This window comes from Phyllobates terribilis, unplaced genomic scaffold (genome assembly GCF_046119375.1).
Source record: "Phyllobates terribilis strain yellow unplaced genomic scaffold, ASM4611937v1 Scaffold_7__3_contigs__length_470593459, whole genome shotgun sequence".
In the NCBI taxonomy this organism is placed as follows: Eukaryota; Metazoa; Chordata; class Amphibia; order Anura; family Dendrobatidae; genus Phyllobates; species Phyllobates terribilis.
Window position 1 is genome coordinate 69,957,603 of NW_027362767.1, and position 13,864 is coordinate 69,971,466.

Sequence of the window (13,864 nt, forward strand, 5' to 3'; positions counted from 1 at the left end):
ACAAGGAGGACATGTTCCCATTAGAAAGGAGAGGGTCTGCTATACAGTTATAGGGTATGCAGTGAGTCCAACGGATGACCAAATTTAGGAAAACCCCCACTAAGAATTTAAAGACACATAGAACAGGGCCACAGTAACAAGTACGACATGTTCCCATTAGAAAGGAGAGGGTCTGGTATACAATTATAGGGTATGCAGTGAGTCCAACGGCTGACCAAATTTAGGAAAACCCCACTAAGAATTTAAAGACACATAGAGCAGGGCCACGGTAACGACAAATTCCCATTAGAAAGAAGAGTCTGCTATACAGTTACAGGGTATGCAGTGAGTCCAACGGTTGACCAATTTTGGGAAAAACCCCACTAAGAATTTAAAGGCACATAGAGCAGGGCCACAGTAACAAGTACAACATGTTCCCATTAGAAAGGAGAGGGTCTGCTATACAGTTATAGGGTATGCAGTGAGTCCAACGGATGACCAAATTTAGGAAAAACCCCACTAAGAATTTAAAGACACATAGAGCAGGGCCACAGTAACAAGTACAACATGTTCCCATTAGAAAGGAGAGGGTCTGCTATACAGTTATAGGGTATGCAGTGAGTCCAACGGCTGAACAAATTTAGGAAAAACCCCACTAAGAATTTAAAGACACATAGAGCAGGGCCACAGTAACAAGTACGACATGTTCCCATTAGAAAGGAGAGGGTCTGCTATACAGTTATAGGGCATGCAGTGAGTCCAACAGCTGACCAATTTTAGGAAAAACCCCACTAAGAATTTAAAGACACATAGAACAGGGCCACAGTAACAAGTACGACATGTTCCCATTAGAAAGGAGAGGGTCTCCTATACAGTTATAGGGTATGCAGTGAGTCCAACGGCTGACCAATTTTAGGAAAAACCCCACTAAGAATTTAAAGACATATAAAGCAGGGTCACAGTAACAAGTACGACATGTTCCCATTAGAAAGGAGAGAGTCTGTTATACAGTTATAGGGAATGCAGTAAGTCCAATGGCTGACCAATTTTAGGAAAAACCCCACTAAGAATTTAAAGACACATAGAGCAGGGCCACAGTAACAAGTACGATATGTTCCCATTAGAAATGAGAGGGTCTGCTATACAGTTATAGGGTATGCAGTGAGTCCAACGGCTGACCAAATTTAGGAAAAACCCCACTAAGAATTAAAAGACACATAGAGCAGGGCCACGGTAACGACAAATTCCCATTAGAAAGGAGAGAGTCTGCTATACAGTTACAGGGTATGCAGTGAGTCCAACGGCTGACCAATTTTAGAAAAAACCCACTAAGAATTTAAAGGCACATAGAGCAGGGCCACAGTAACAAGTACGACATGTTCCCATTAGAAAGGAGAGGGTCTGCTATACAGTTATAGGGTATGCAGTAAGTCCAACGGCTGACCAATTTTAGAAAAAAACCCACTAAGAATTTAAAGACACATAGAGCAGGGCCACAGTAGCAAGTACAACATGCTCCCATTAGAAAGGAGAGAGTCTGCTATACAGTTATAGGGTATGCAGTGAGTCCAACGGCTGACCAAATTTAGGAAAAACCTCACTAAGTATTTAAAGACATATGGAGCAGGGCCACAGTAACGACAAATTCCCATTAGAAAGGAGAGAGTCTGCTATACAGTTATAGGATATGCAGTGAGTCCAACGGCTGACCAATTTTAGGAAAAACCCCACTAAGAATTTAAAGACACATAGAGTAGGGACACAGTAATGACAAATTCACATTAGAAAGGAGAGAGTCTGCTTTACAGTTTTAGGGTATGCAGTGAGTCCAACGGCTGACCAAATTAAGGAAAAACCCCACTAAGAATTTAAAGACACCTAGAGAAGGGCCACAGTAATGACAAATTCCCATTAGAAAGGAGAGAGTCTGCTAAACAGTTATAGGGCATGCAGTGAGTCCAACGGCTGAGCAAATTTAGGAAAAACCACACTAAGAATTTAAAGACACATGGAGCAGGGCCACAGTAACAAGTACGACATGTTCCCATTAGAAAGGAGAGCGTCCGCTATACAGTTATAGGGTATGCAGTAAGTCCAACGGCTGACCATATTTAAGAAAAATCCCACTAAGAATTTAAAGACACATAGAGCAGGGCCACAGTAACGACAAATTCACATTAAAAAGGAGAGAGTCTGCTATACAGTTATAGGGTATGCAGTGAGTCCAACGGCTGACCAATTTTAGGAAAAATCCCACTAAGAATTTAAAGACACATAGAGCAGGGCCACAGTAACAAGTATGACATGTTCCCATTAGAAAGAAGAGGGTCTGCTATACAGTTATAGGGTATGCAGTGAGTCCAACGGCTGACCAAATTTAGGAAAAACCTCACTAAGTATTTAAAGACATATGGAGCAGGGCCACAGTAACGACAAATTCCCATTAGAAAGGAGAGAGTCTGCTATACAGTTATAGGGTATGCAGTGAGTCCAACGGCTGACCAATTTTAGGAAAAACCCCACTAAGAATTTAAAGACACATAGAGTAGGGACACAGTAATGACAAATTCACATTAGAAAGGAGAGAGTCTGCTTTACAGTTTTAGGGTATGCAGTGAGTCCAACGGCTGACCAAATTAAGGAAAAACCCCACTAAGAATTTAAAGACACCTAGAGAAGGGCCACAGTAATGACAAATTCCCATTAGAAAGGAGAGAGTCTGCTAAACAGTTACAGGGTATGCAGTGAGTCCAACGGCTGAGCAAATTTAGGAAAAACCACACTAAGAATTTAAAGACACATGGAGCAGGGCCACAGTAACAAGTACGACATGTTCCCATTAGAAAAGAGAGGGTCTGCTATACAGTTATAGGGTATGCAGTGAGTCCAACGGCTGAGCAAATTTAGGAAAAACCACACTAAGAATTTAAAGACACATGGAGCAGGGCCACAGTAACAAGTACGACATGTTCCCATTAGAAAGGAGAGGGTCCGCTATACAGTTATAGGGTATGCAGTAAGTCCAACGGCTGACCATATTTAAGAAAAATCCCACTAAGAATTTAAAGACACATAGAGCAGGGCCACAGTAACGAGAAATTCACATTAAAAAGGAGAGAGTCTGCTATACAGTTATAGGGTATGCAGTGAGTCCAACGGCTGACCAATTTTAGGAAAAATCCCACTAAGAATTTAAAGACACATAGAGCAGGGCCACAGTAACAAGTATGACATGTTCCCATTAGAAAGAAGAGGGTCTGCTATACAGTTATAGGGTATGCAGTGAGTCCAACTGTTAGAACCCTCCTGTTTGTTTGTTTTCCATCTTGTGTTTTGCGGTCACATGACCATCTGCCTTTATATTCTAGCTCCGCCCTTTTGGCTGTGCTGGACTTCAGTGTTTGACTGTTTCTGTAGCCAGGTGCTTCTGTGCCTTTCTCTGTCAGTTCGCTTGGTCCCTCTGGGACCTCTAGTACCTTTTTGTCAGTTTGTCTTTTTGTGTTCTGCAACAACTTCTCTGTTTAGGAGGTGTCCCATTTTTGTTCCAGTCCTTAGTTCGTTTAGGGACCCCTCCCCTTATGCTATAGGTCTTCGTTCAGACTAGCCTAGGACTAAGGCGGGTCTGTTTGCCAGGAACAGGCAGCCCACTACATCGTAGGGATTCAGCTTAGTCTTACTGTAGGGACAACTTTCCCCTATCTTTCCCTAGTACATGTTAAGATCATAACAGTAAGTCCAGCCCAAAAAACTAAAAGGAAAGAAATTCGGGGATCAGCATGGTTTCCGTCCGGGATTTGGCTCAACGCTTGCAGGGATTGTCTCTGGAGGTGGCCGAGCTACAGCAACATGTGAGTAGCTGTTCTGGAGCGCATTTTGTGGAACCCAAGGTAGGACTGCCTGATGTTTTTTATGGTAAACAGCAAGATTTTTTTTCCTTTAAAAATGCTTGTTTGTTATATTTTCGTTTGAGACCAAGGTCCTCTGGGAATGAATCACAGCGCATTGGTTTTATTTTGTCACTTTTGCGCAATGAACCACAGGGGTGGGCCTTTTCTCTACAACCTAATGATTCATGCTTAAGGTCTGTAGATGATTTTTTTTCTGCTATGGGTCTATTATATGACCATCCGGATAGAATCTCATCTGCTGAGGCAGAACTCAGGCGTTTGAATCAGGGGTCAGGTGATGTTGAAAGTTATTGCACACACTTCAGAAAATGGGCTTCAGAAGTCTTATGGAATGATCCTGCTCTGAAATGATTATTTCTTGCTGGTCTGAGTGAAAGGGTTAAGGATCTGCTAATTGCATTGCCTGCACCTGAGACTCTGCAGGATGCCATGCAATTAGCTGTTCGTGTGGACAGGAGGCTGTGGTTCAGGCTGAATGAGGTAAAGACTCCTGTAATGTCAGGTCCTAGTCCCCAGAAAATCTGCTCAGACGGCAGAGAACCGATGGAGGTTGGGGCGATGTCACTCCGCTCTCAGGAAAGAGACCGGAGGTTCGGTGAGGGATTGTTTCTTTATTGTGGTAAAGCTGACCATTTGATTAAGTATTGTGAGCTTCGTTTAAATAAAGAAAAAGAAAAGGGTCAGGTACGTCCGTATAGCTTGTTTACGCTCTGCAGGAGTATTTCTTTCAAGGAGTACTACTTTGCAGGAAGATTTGATTGAATTTCAGGTATTTGTGGATTGTGGTTCAACACTTAATGTGATTGATAAAGGGTTTTTGGAAAAACTTAACTTGAAATCCAAACCTTTGTCATCACCTATTTCTGTGATTCCAATTGATAACACTCTCTTGAAATGTATTACTCACAAGGTTGCTGCATTTCCCCTCACTATCAATGGAGTTCACCAAGAAATTTTGGACTTGGTTGTATTAGATAATTTACCCTCTCCGGTTGTTCTAGGATTGCCTTGGCTAAAACTGCACAATCCTTTATTGGACTGGTCTACTAATGTGATTAAGTCTTGGAGTCCGAAGTGCTATGATAAATGTTGTAATGGTCGCATTGCGGCTATGAAAAAAGGGGAATTACCGGTACCTATTCAAGATTTTTGGAGGGTTTTTTCGGAGGAGGAGTCACAAGTTTTACCTGCTCATAGGGACTATGATTGAGCCATTGAGTTTGTTCCGGGAGCTACTCTTCCCAAGAGTCGCTTGTTTAATCTGACTATCCCTGAAAGAAAGGCCTTGGAGGAATGCATACAGACTAGCCTGGCTGCTGGTCACATTAGACCTTCTAAGTCGCCTGTGGTAGTTGGATTTTTCTTTGTTAAAAAAAAAAGGACGGGGTTTACGTCCATGTCTGGATTTTCGTGAAATTAATAAGATTACCGTACGCAATTCCTACCCATTGCCGTTAATTCCTGACTTGTTTAACCAGTTAGTGGGGGCCAAGTGGTTCTCTAAAATTGATCTCCGGGGGGCATACAATTTGTTACAAGTGAAGGAGGGTGATGAATGGAAAACTGCTTTTAACACTCCGGTAGGTCATTTTGAGAATCTGGTGATGTCTTTTGGTCTTACCAATGCACCTGCAATTTTTTCAGAACCTTATTAATGACATCCTGAGACCTTTGATTGGTAAGAATGTGGTTGTGTATTTGGATGACATTTTGATTTATTCACCAGATCTAGAGTCCCATTGGTAGAGTGTACGTGAAGTTTTGCAGTTATTGAGTGATAATTCACTTTTTGCTAAGCTGGAGAAATGTGAGTTCGCTGTGCAGAAAATTAGTTTTTTGGGTTACATTGTCTCCAGCGATGGCTTTGAGATGGACCCTGTGAAGGTTCAGGCTGTGCAGGAATGGCCTAGGCCTATTGGTTTGAAATCGGTACAGAGATTTTGGGGTTTTGTCTATTATTACAGTAAATTCATTAAGAATTTTTCTGTAATTGTTAAACCTCTAACCGATCTCACCAGGAAAAGTGCGAATACGGTCCAGTGGACTACTGAGGCCATTGAAGCATTTAAGTATCTCAAAGAGAGGTTCAGTTCTGTCCCTATCCTTATTCAGCCTGATGAGACCAAGCCTTTTTTGGCCGAGGTCGATGCTTCATCGGTGGGGGACGGAGCAGTTTTGTCTCAGGAGAACAGGGATGGAGTACATCCTTGTACCTTCTTTTCGAAAAAAAATTCGGAAACCGAACTGTTGGAGATCGGGAGTTGCTGGCTATTAAACTCGCGTTTGAACATTGGCGTCATTTTTTGGAAGGTGCTAGATTTCCTATTCAGGTTTTCACAGATCATAAGAATTTGATCTATCTGGATGCTGCCAAGCGCTTGAATGCCCGTCAAGCTAGGTGGGCACTTTTTTTTTCTCGGTTTCATTTTTCTGTTACCTATATCCCTGGTACTAAGAATGTTAAAGCCGATGCTTTATCTCGCAGCTTCTCTCCTACGGTCGGTGCCGAGGAGGAGGAGAGCATTTTACAGAAAGGAGTTGTGGTGGCGGCATTGGACTCCGTTTTGGAGAATGGGATTCTGAAAGCTCAAGATGATGCTCCATCTGACACTCCCCATGGGAGGTTGTTCGTGCCTAGAACCTTTAGGAAAGATTTGTTTGTGGAGTGTCATGAGTCTCGGTTGGCAGGTCATCCAGGAATTTCTGAGACTAAGAGACTTATCAGTCACAGTTTTTGGTGGCCTTGATGGCAGAAAGAAGTCATCAAGTGGTTGCGTCAATGTACTGTGTGTGCTAGGTCAAAGGCTACACATACTCCTGCTGCGGGGTTGCTTTGCCCTCTGGAGGTTCCTAGTGCGCCTTGGACGCATCTCACAATGGATTTTATTACTGATCTTCCTGTGTCCGAGGGTTTTACTGTCATCTGGGTGGTCGTGGACCGTTTTAGTAAGATGTGTCATTTGGTTCCATTCATTAAGTTGCCCTGCGCCAAGACACTTGCTAAGGCGTTTGTTAAGGAGATTGTCAAGTTTCATGGTGTTCCCACGGATATTGCTTCTGATAGAGGACCTCAGTTTGTGGCTCGCTTTTGGCGTGCTTTTTGTGACAGGTTGGGAGTCCATTTGTCATTTTCGTCTGGGTATCATCCTGAGTCTAATGGACAGACTGAAAGAAAGAACCAGGATGTAGAACAGTTTTTGCATTGTTTTGTGGCGGACAATCAAGAGGTGTGGTCTGAGTTTCTGCCTCTTGCAGAATTTGCTCTTAACAATCATACATCCTCCTCTGCTGGGTGTTCTCCTTTTTTTTGTTGTACTGGAAGACATCTGTCTTTTGGTTCGTTCTCCAAATTGGGGTCGGCGGTGTTGGAGGAGGAGAATTTTTCCAGTGATTTGGAGAGAGTTTGGACTAATGTGCGTTGCATCCTTCAAGAGGCTAACAAGAAGTCCAAGAAGACATGGTTTGGTTCTCCCCAAAGAACCTGCGGTTGAGGATTCCCTCTAAAAAACTGGGTCCTAAGTTTGTGGGTCCATTTAAAGTGCTTCAGGTTGTTAACGTGTCTGCTGTTAGGTTGGATGTCCCTACTTCTTGGAAGATTAATCCTGTGTTTCATGTTTCCTTGTTGAAAAAGGCTGGTGTATCAGATAGGGACGCCGCTGTCACAGTTCCTCCTGTGGGGGAAGACGGCGAATATGAAATTTCTCGTATCTTGAATTCTAGATTGCATAGAGGGGGATTACAGTATCTTGTCTCCTGGAAGGGTTTCAGTCCCAAAGACAACTACTGGGTAAGGACGGATGATGTCTCTGCTCCTAGGCTTGTTAAAGCTTTCCACAAGAGGTTTCCGGATAGGCCTGCGCCTGAAGGATCCGGAGGATCCTCATAAAAGAGGGGGTACTGTTAGAACCCTCCTGTTTGTTTTTATTCGATCTTGTGTTTTGCGGTCACGTGACCATCTACCTTTATATTCCAGCTCCGCCCTTTTGGCTGTGCTGGACTTCAGTGTTTGACTGTTTCTCTAGCCAGGTGATTCTGTGCCTTTCACTGTCAGTTCGCTTGGTCCTTCTGGGACCTCTAGTACCTTTTCGTCAGTTTGTGTTTTTGTGTTCTGCAACAACTTCTCTGTTTAGGAGGTGTCCCATTTTTGTCCCAGTCCTTAGTTCTTTTAGGGACTCCTCCCCTTATGTATAGGTCTTCGTTCAGACTAGCCGAGGACTAAGGCGGCTCTGTTCACTAGGAACAGTCAACCCGCTACATCGTAGGGATTCAGCTTAGTCTTACTGTAGGGACAGCTTTCCCCTATCTTTCCTTAGTACATGTTGCAGATCATAACACCAACGGCTGACCAATTTTAGGAAAAGCCCACTAAGAATTTAAAGACACATAGAGCAGGGCCACAGTAACAAGTACGACATGTTCCCATTAGAAAGGAGAGGGTCTGCTATACAGTTATAGGGTATGTAGTGAGTCCAATGGCTGACTAATTTTAGGAAAAACCCCACTAAGAATTTAAAGACACAGAGCAGGGCCACGGTAACGACAAATTCCCATTAGAAAGAAGAGTCTGCTATACAGTTACAGGGTATGCAGTGAGTCCAACGGCTGACCAATTTAAAGAGACATAGAGCAGGGCCACAGTAACGACAAATCCCATTAGAAAGGAGAGGGTCTCCCATGCAGTGAATGCAACGGCTGCCAAAAATTGGGAGGCACTCTAATGCCCCATGGAAGAGACTTAGAGGGCCTCATAAAAAAATGTTTCCATTAGAAAGGAGCAGGTCTCCTATACTTGTAATACCCATGCACTAAGTATATGGGCTGACAAACATTTACCCCTGGGGGGTATACATGAACATACTGTATAATTTTTTTTTTTTACGGGCATCATAAACAGCCTTTAAAAAAATTATGTGGGTGTTGCATCACGGACCACGGTCACCCTGGTGATATGGTGGTGGAGGATGAGGAGAAGGAGGAGGACAAGAGCAAATATCCAATATCAGGAAGCGTATACCCATTTGTGGATGTGAACAGGTGCATGGGAATACACCTCCCAAAAAAAGACACTGGATTTGAGTTTATGTTAGGATGCTATCATTTGGTGGTATTGAGAAGTCTGGCCCAATCCAGCCCTTGTTCATTTTTATAATAGTCAGCCAGTCAGCATTTTCAGTTGACAGGCGGATGCGCTTATCAGTCATAATTCCACCAGCAGCACTAAAAACCCGTTCTGATAAAACGCTAGCGGCAGGGCGGCCCAGGACCTCCAAGGCATAGAGAGCCAGATCATTCCACGTATCCAGCTTGGATATCCAATAATTAAAAGGCACAGAGGAATCACGGAGGACGTTGGTAAGGTCAGCAAGGTACTCTCTCAGGATCTTCTCAAACTTTGCACTCCTTGCGAGAGTACCCCGCACCTCAGGGCCTGTGCGATGGGAGGGTTTGAGAAAACTGTCCCAGAACTTTGACAGTGTCCCCCTGCCTCTGCTGGATTGCATTTGTGTCTCTCTCGCCTGTACTCCTTGGTTGTCCAACGAACTGTGACCTCTGCCGCTAGCGTTTTCAGATGGGAATTTTTTTTAATAGTACCACAACAAGGGCCTTCTGGTACTGCCCCATTTTTGTAGACCTGTCCGCCTCAGGAAGAAGAGATATAAAGTTCTCCTTGTAGCGTGGGTCTAAAATAGTCACCAACCAGTAATGACTGTCACCCAAAATTTTGAGAACGCGAGGGTCATGGGAAAGGCAGCGTAACATAAACTCAGCCATGCGTGCCAGACTAATAACAGGCAAGACTTCTGTGTCCTCACCAAGAGGATGACTGAACATGCTCTCCTCCTCCTCTCTGTCCTCTGGCCATCCACGCTGAACAGACGGTAAGACAGGTGTGCAGGTAGTACAGTCTATAGTCTATGAAACTAGCTCTTGTTCTTCCTTCTCCTCTTCCTCATTGTCACCCAATCCACATTGGGATGAGATGAGGCTGCGCTGTGTGTAATCACCCTGTATGATTCCTTGCTCCATCTCATCATGCTCCGCCTGCAATGCATCCTTTTTGATTGTGAGCAGAGAGCGTTTCAGAAGACAGAGAAGCGGGATGGTGATGCTAATTATGGCGCCATCGCCGCTCACCATCTTGGTGGAGTACTCAAAGTTTTGGAGGATGATACATATGTCTGACATCCAAGTCCACTCCTGAGGTCTTATGTGTGGAGTCTGAACTGAATACCGACGGCCTTGTTGATGTTGGTACTCAACAACTGCCCTCTTCTGCTCACAAATCCTTCCCAACATCTGCAGTGTAGAGTTCCAACGCGTGGGGACATCACATACCAGACGGAAGCTGCAAAAGCTGCTGAAACACGGCAAGGGCGGCGGAACCTGTAGGTGACTTTGTAAAATTGGCACACAGGCGGCGTACTTTAACAAGCAGATCCTGCAGCTCCGGTTATGATTTGAGAAACCACTGAACCACGAGGTTAAGCACATGGGCCAGGCATGGTACGTGAGCTTGCCTCACCTCAGAGCCGCCACCAGGTTCCGGCCATTGTCACACACGACCATGCCTGGCTGTAGGTTCAGCGGTGTGAGCCACAGATTTGTCCACAACTCTTCAGCATTGTGCGGTTTGTCACCTAAGCATATTAGCTTCAGCACAGCCTGTTGCTGCTTGGCCGCAGTGCTGCAGTGCTTCCAGCTTGTGACTGATGTGGTCATTTCGAAGATGGAAGCTAAGTGAGAAAATTGTGACAATTGAAAAAAGCCTGTAAGGGGCTGAAACGTCTTGTTGTAGTTTTCCTACATGTGGAATAAATGAACTGATCGAATACATGTGAGTGCCGGGATTTTCTCAACTTGCTTGGAATCTCTCCACGTGCACCACTACTACTAACAAGGACTACGGAGTGCCGACTATTTCTTTGTATTTCGAAGATGGAGGCTGAAGAGGAGGAGGCTGAGGTGCAGGAGCTGTAGACTGTAGGGGCAACCCTGACTGACCTAGGGCCCGCAATCCTTGGCCTCGGGAGGACGTGTTCCGTCCCAAGGTCCGACTGGGTCCCGGCTTCCACTATGTTAACCTAGTGTGCCGTCAGCGAGATGTACCGTCCCCGTCCACAAGCACTTGTCCACGTGTCCGTGGTTAGGTGGACTTTCCCAGTAACTGCGTTGTTGAGGGCACGGCTAATGTTTTGGGACACGTGCTTGTGTAATGCGGGGATGGCACAACGGGAGAAATAGTGGCAGCTGGGGACAGAGTACCGAGGGACGGCCACCGCCATCAGGTTGCGGAATGCTTCCGTCTCCACGAGCCTAAAAGGCAACATTTCGAGCGCAAGCAGTCGTGAAATGTGGGAATTTAGTAGTGTGGCCTGTGGGGCGTTGGCCGCGTATTTGCGCTTGCGTTCCAAGGACTGGGGTATGGACAACTGAATGCTGCACTAGGACAAGGATGTGCTTCCTGATGCTGCTACTTGAGAGTGTGTAACGACAGGTGCAGGGCAGGAGGCATCTTTGCATGCACCATGGACAGGGGATTGGCTTGCATGCACAACAGCGGAAGAAGCAATGGTGCCACCCGCAGACACTATTCCTGGACCCTGGGGTTCAGCCCACAAAGTCGGGTGCTTTGCTGCCATGTGCCTGATCATGCTGGTGGTGGTCAGGCTGGTCGTTTTGCCACCCCTGCTGATGCTGGCCTGGCAGGTGGTGCAAATGGCCTTTTTGGGGTTATCGGCAGAGTCTTTAAAAAAGCAACCAGACTCGGGAAGACCTAAAAGTTGTACTGGCAATTTCCTTTGTGTTGGTGTTACGGGGAACGGTTGCCTGCCTCCTTTCTGTGGCCACCACACTGCTTCTTTCTGCCTGTTGGGGTGCTCTGCCTCCCTCCTCCTGTGTGCTGCTCTCCTTGCTCTGCATGTCTTCCAGCCAGGTTGGGTCAGTTACTATATTAACCACCACCTCGTCATCCACTTCGGCACTCTGGTCCTCCTCCTGACTTTCTGGCAATTGTGTCTCATCATCGTCCACCTCTTGTGACACTTTCCCACCGTCACCTTCGTGTGACCGTGGCTGTTCAAATATTTGGGCATTGCTACATGCGATCTCCTCTTGCCCCGCTTCAAGTGGACCGGGCGAGAGGCCCAAAACTATAAATGGGAAAGTGAACAGCTCTTCGGAGTGGCCAAGTGTGGGATCAGTTGTCTCTGGGCACTTGGCATGATGGAAGGAAGGAGGATCAGGGTGATGAATATGCGGTCCAGACTCACAGCTACTGAGACTTGACCGTGTGGAAGACAAGGTGGTGGTGGTGGTGGCTAAGTGACTGGAAGCATTATCTGCTATCCAACCAATAACCTTTTCATACTGCTCTGTGTTCAATAGTGGTGTTCTGCAGTCCCCTATTAATTGGGACAGGAAGGTCAAGCGAGAAGATGTGGGTGTTTGTTGTGGCACAATTTCAGCTTGCCCACGGCCTCGGCATGCACCATCATCACCATCACGTCCAGTTCCCCATCCCTTGCCACTTGCCTTGCCCATTTTAAATGGAGGACAATATCTTCCACGCTCACTACAAATGACTGAATTTGGAGCGAACTTAAATGTGATCGGTGTGACGAACAAACCACAGTTTTAAATACCTGGCCTGTAGGTAACTATTTTGAACAGCAAACTGGTGTCAATTGCTTCACTGACACACTGAAACAAATTTTTAATGGAGGTCAGAAATGGCAGTATTTTCTGAAAACGTATATGTGATCCATGTGACGGAGAAAGCACAGTTTTAAATACCTAGCCTGTAGGTAACTACACTGCTCAAAAAAATAAAGGGAACACTTAAACAACAGAATATAACTCCAAGTGGATCAAACTTCTGTCCACATAGGAAGCAACACTGATTGACAATCAATTTCACATGCTGTTGTACAAATGGAATAGACAATAGATGGAAATTATTGGCAATTATCAAGACACCCTCAATAAAGGAGTGGTTCTGCAGTTGGGGACTACAGACCAAAAAATAAAAGGAACACTCAAATAAACACATCCTAGACCTGAATGAATGAAATATTTTCATTGAATACTTTGTTCTGTACAAAGTTGAATGTGTTGACAACAAAATCACACAAAAATCATCAATGGAAATCAAATTTATTAACCAATGGAGGCCTGGATTTGGAGTTATCCCCAAAATTAAAGTGGAAAAACACGCTACAGGTTGATCCAACTTTGATGTAATGTCCTTTAAAACAAGTCAAAATGAGGCTCAGTATTGTGTGTGGCCTCCACGTGCCTGTATGACCTCCCTACAACGCCTGGGCATGCTCCTGATGAGGTTGCGGATGGTCTCCTGTGGGATCTCCTCCCAGACCAGGACTAAAGCATCCGCCAACTCCTGGACAGTCTGTGGTGCAACGTGACGTTGGTGGATGGAGCGAGACATGATGTCCCAGATGTGCTCAATCGGATTCAGGTCTGGGGAACGGGCGGGCCAGTCCATAACTTCAATGCCTTCATCTTGCAGGAACTGCTGACACATTCCAGCCACATGAGGTTTGGCATTGTCCTGCATTAGGAGAAACCCAGGGCCAACCGCACCAGCATATGGTCTCACAAGGGGTCTGAGGATCTCATCTCGGTACCTAATGGCAGTCAGGCTACCTCTGGCGAGCACATGGAGGGCTGTGCAGCCCTCCAAAGAAATGCCACCCCACACCATTACTGACACACTGCCAAACCGGTCATGCTGAAGGATGTTGCAGGCAGATCGCTCTCCGGCGTCTCCAGACTCTGTCACATGTGCTCAGTGTGAACCTGCTTTCATCTGTGAAGAGCACAGGGCGCCAGTGGCGACTTTGCTAATCCTGGTGTTCTGTGGCAAATGCCAAGCGTCCTGCACGGTGTTGGGCTGTGAGCACAACCCCCATCTGTGGACGTCGGGCCCTCATACCACCCTCATGGAGTCGGTTTCTAAC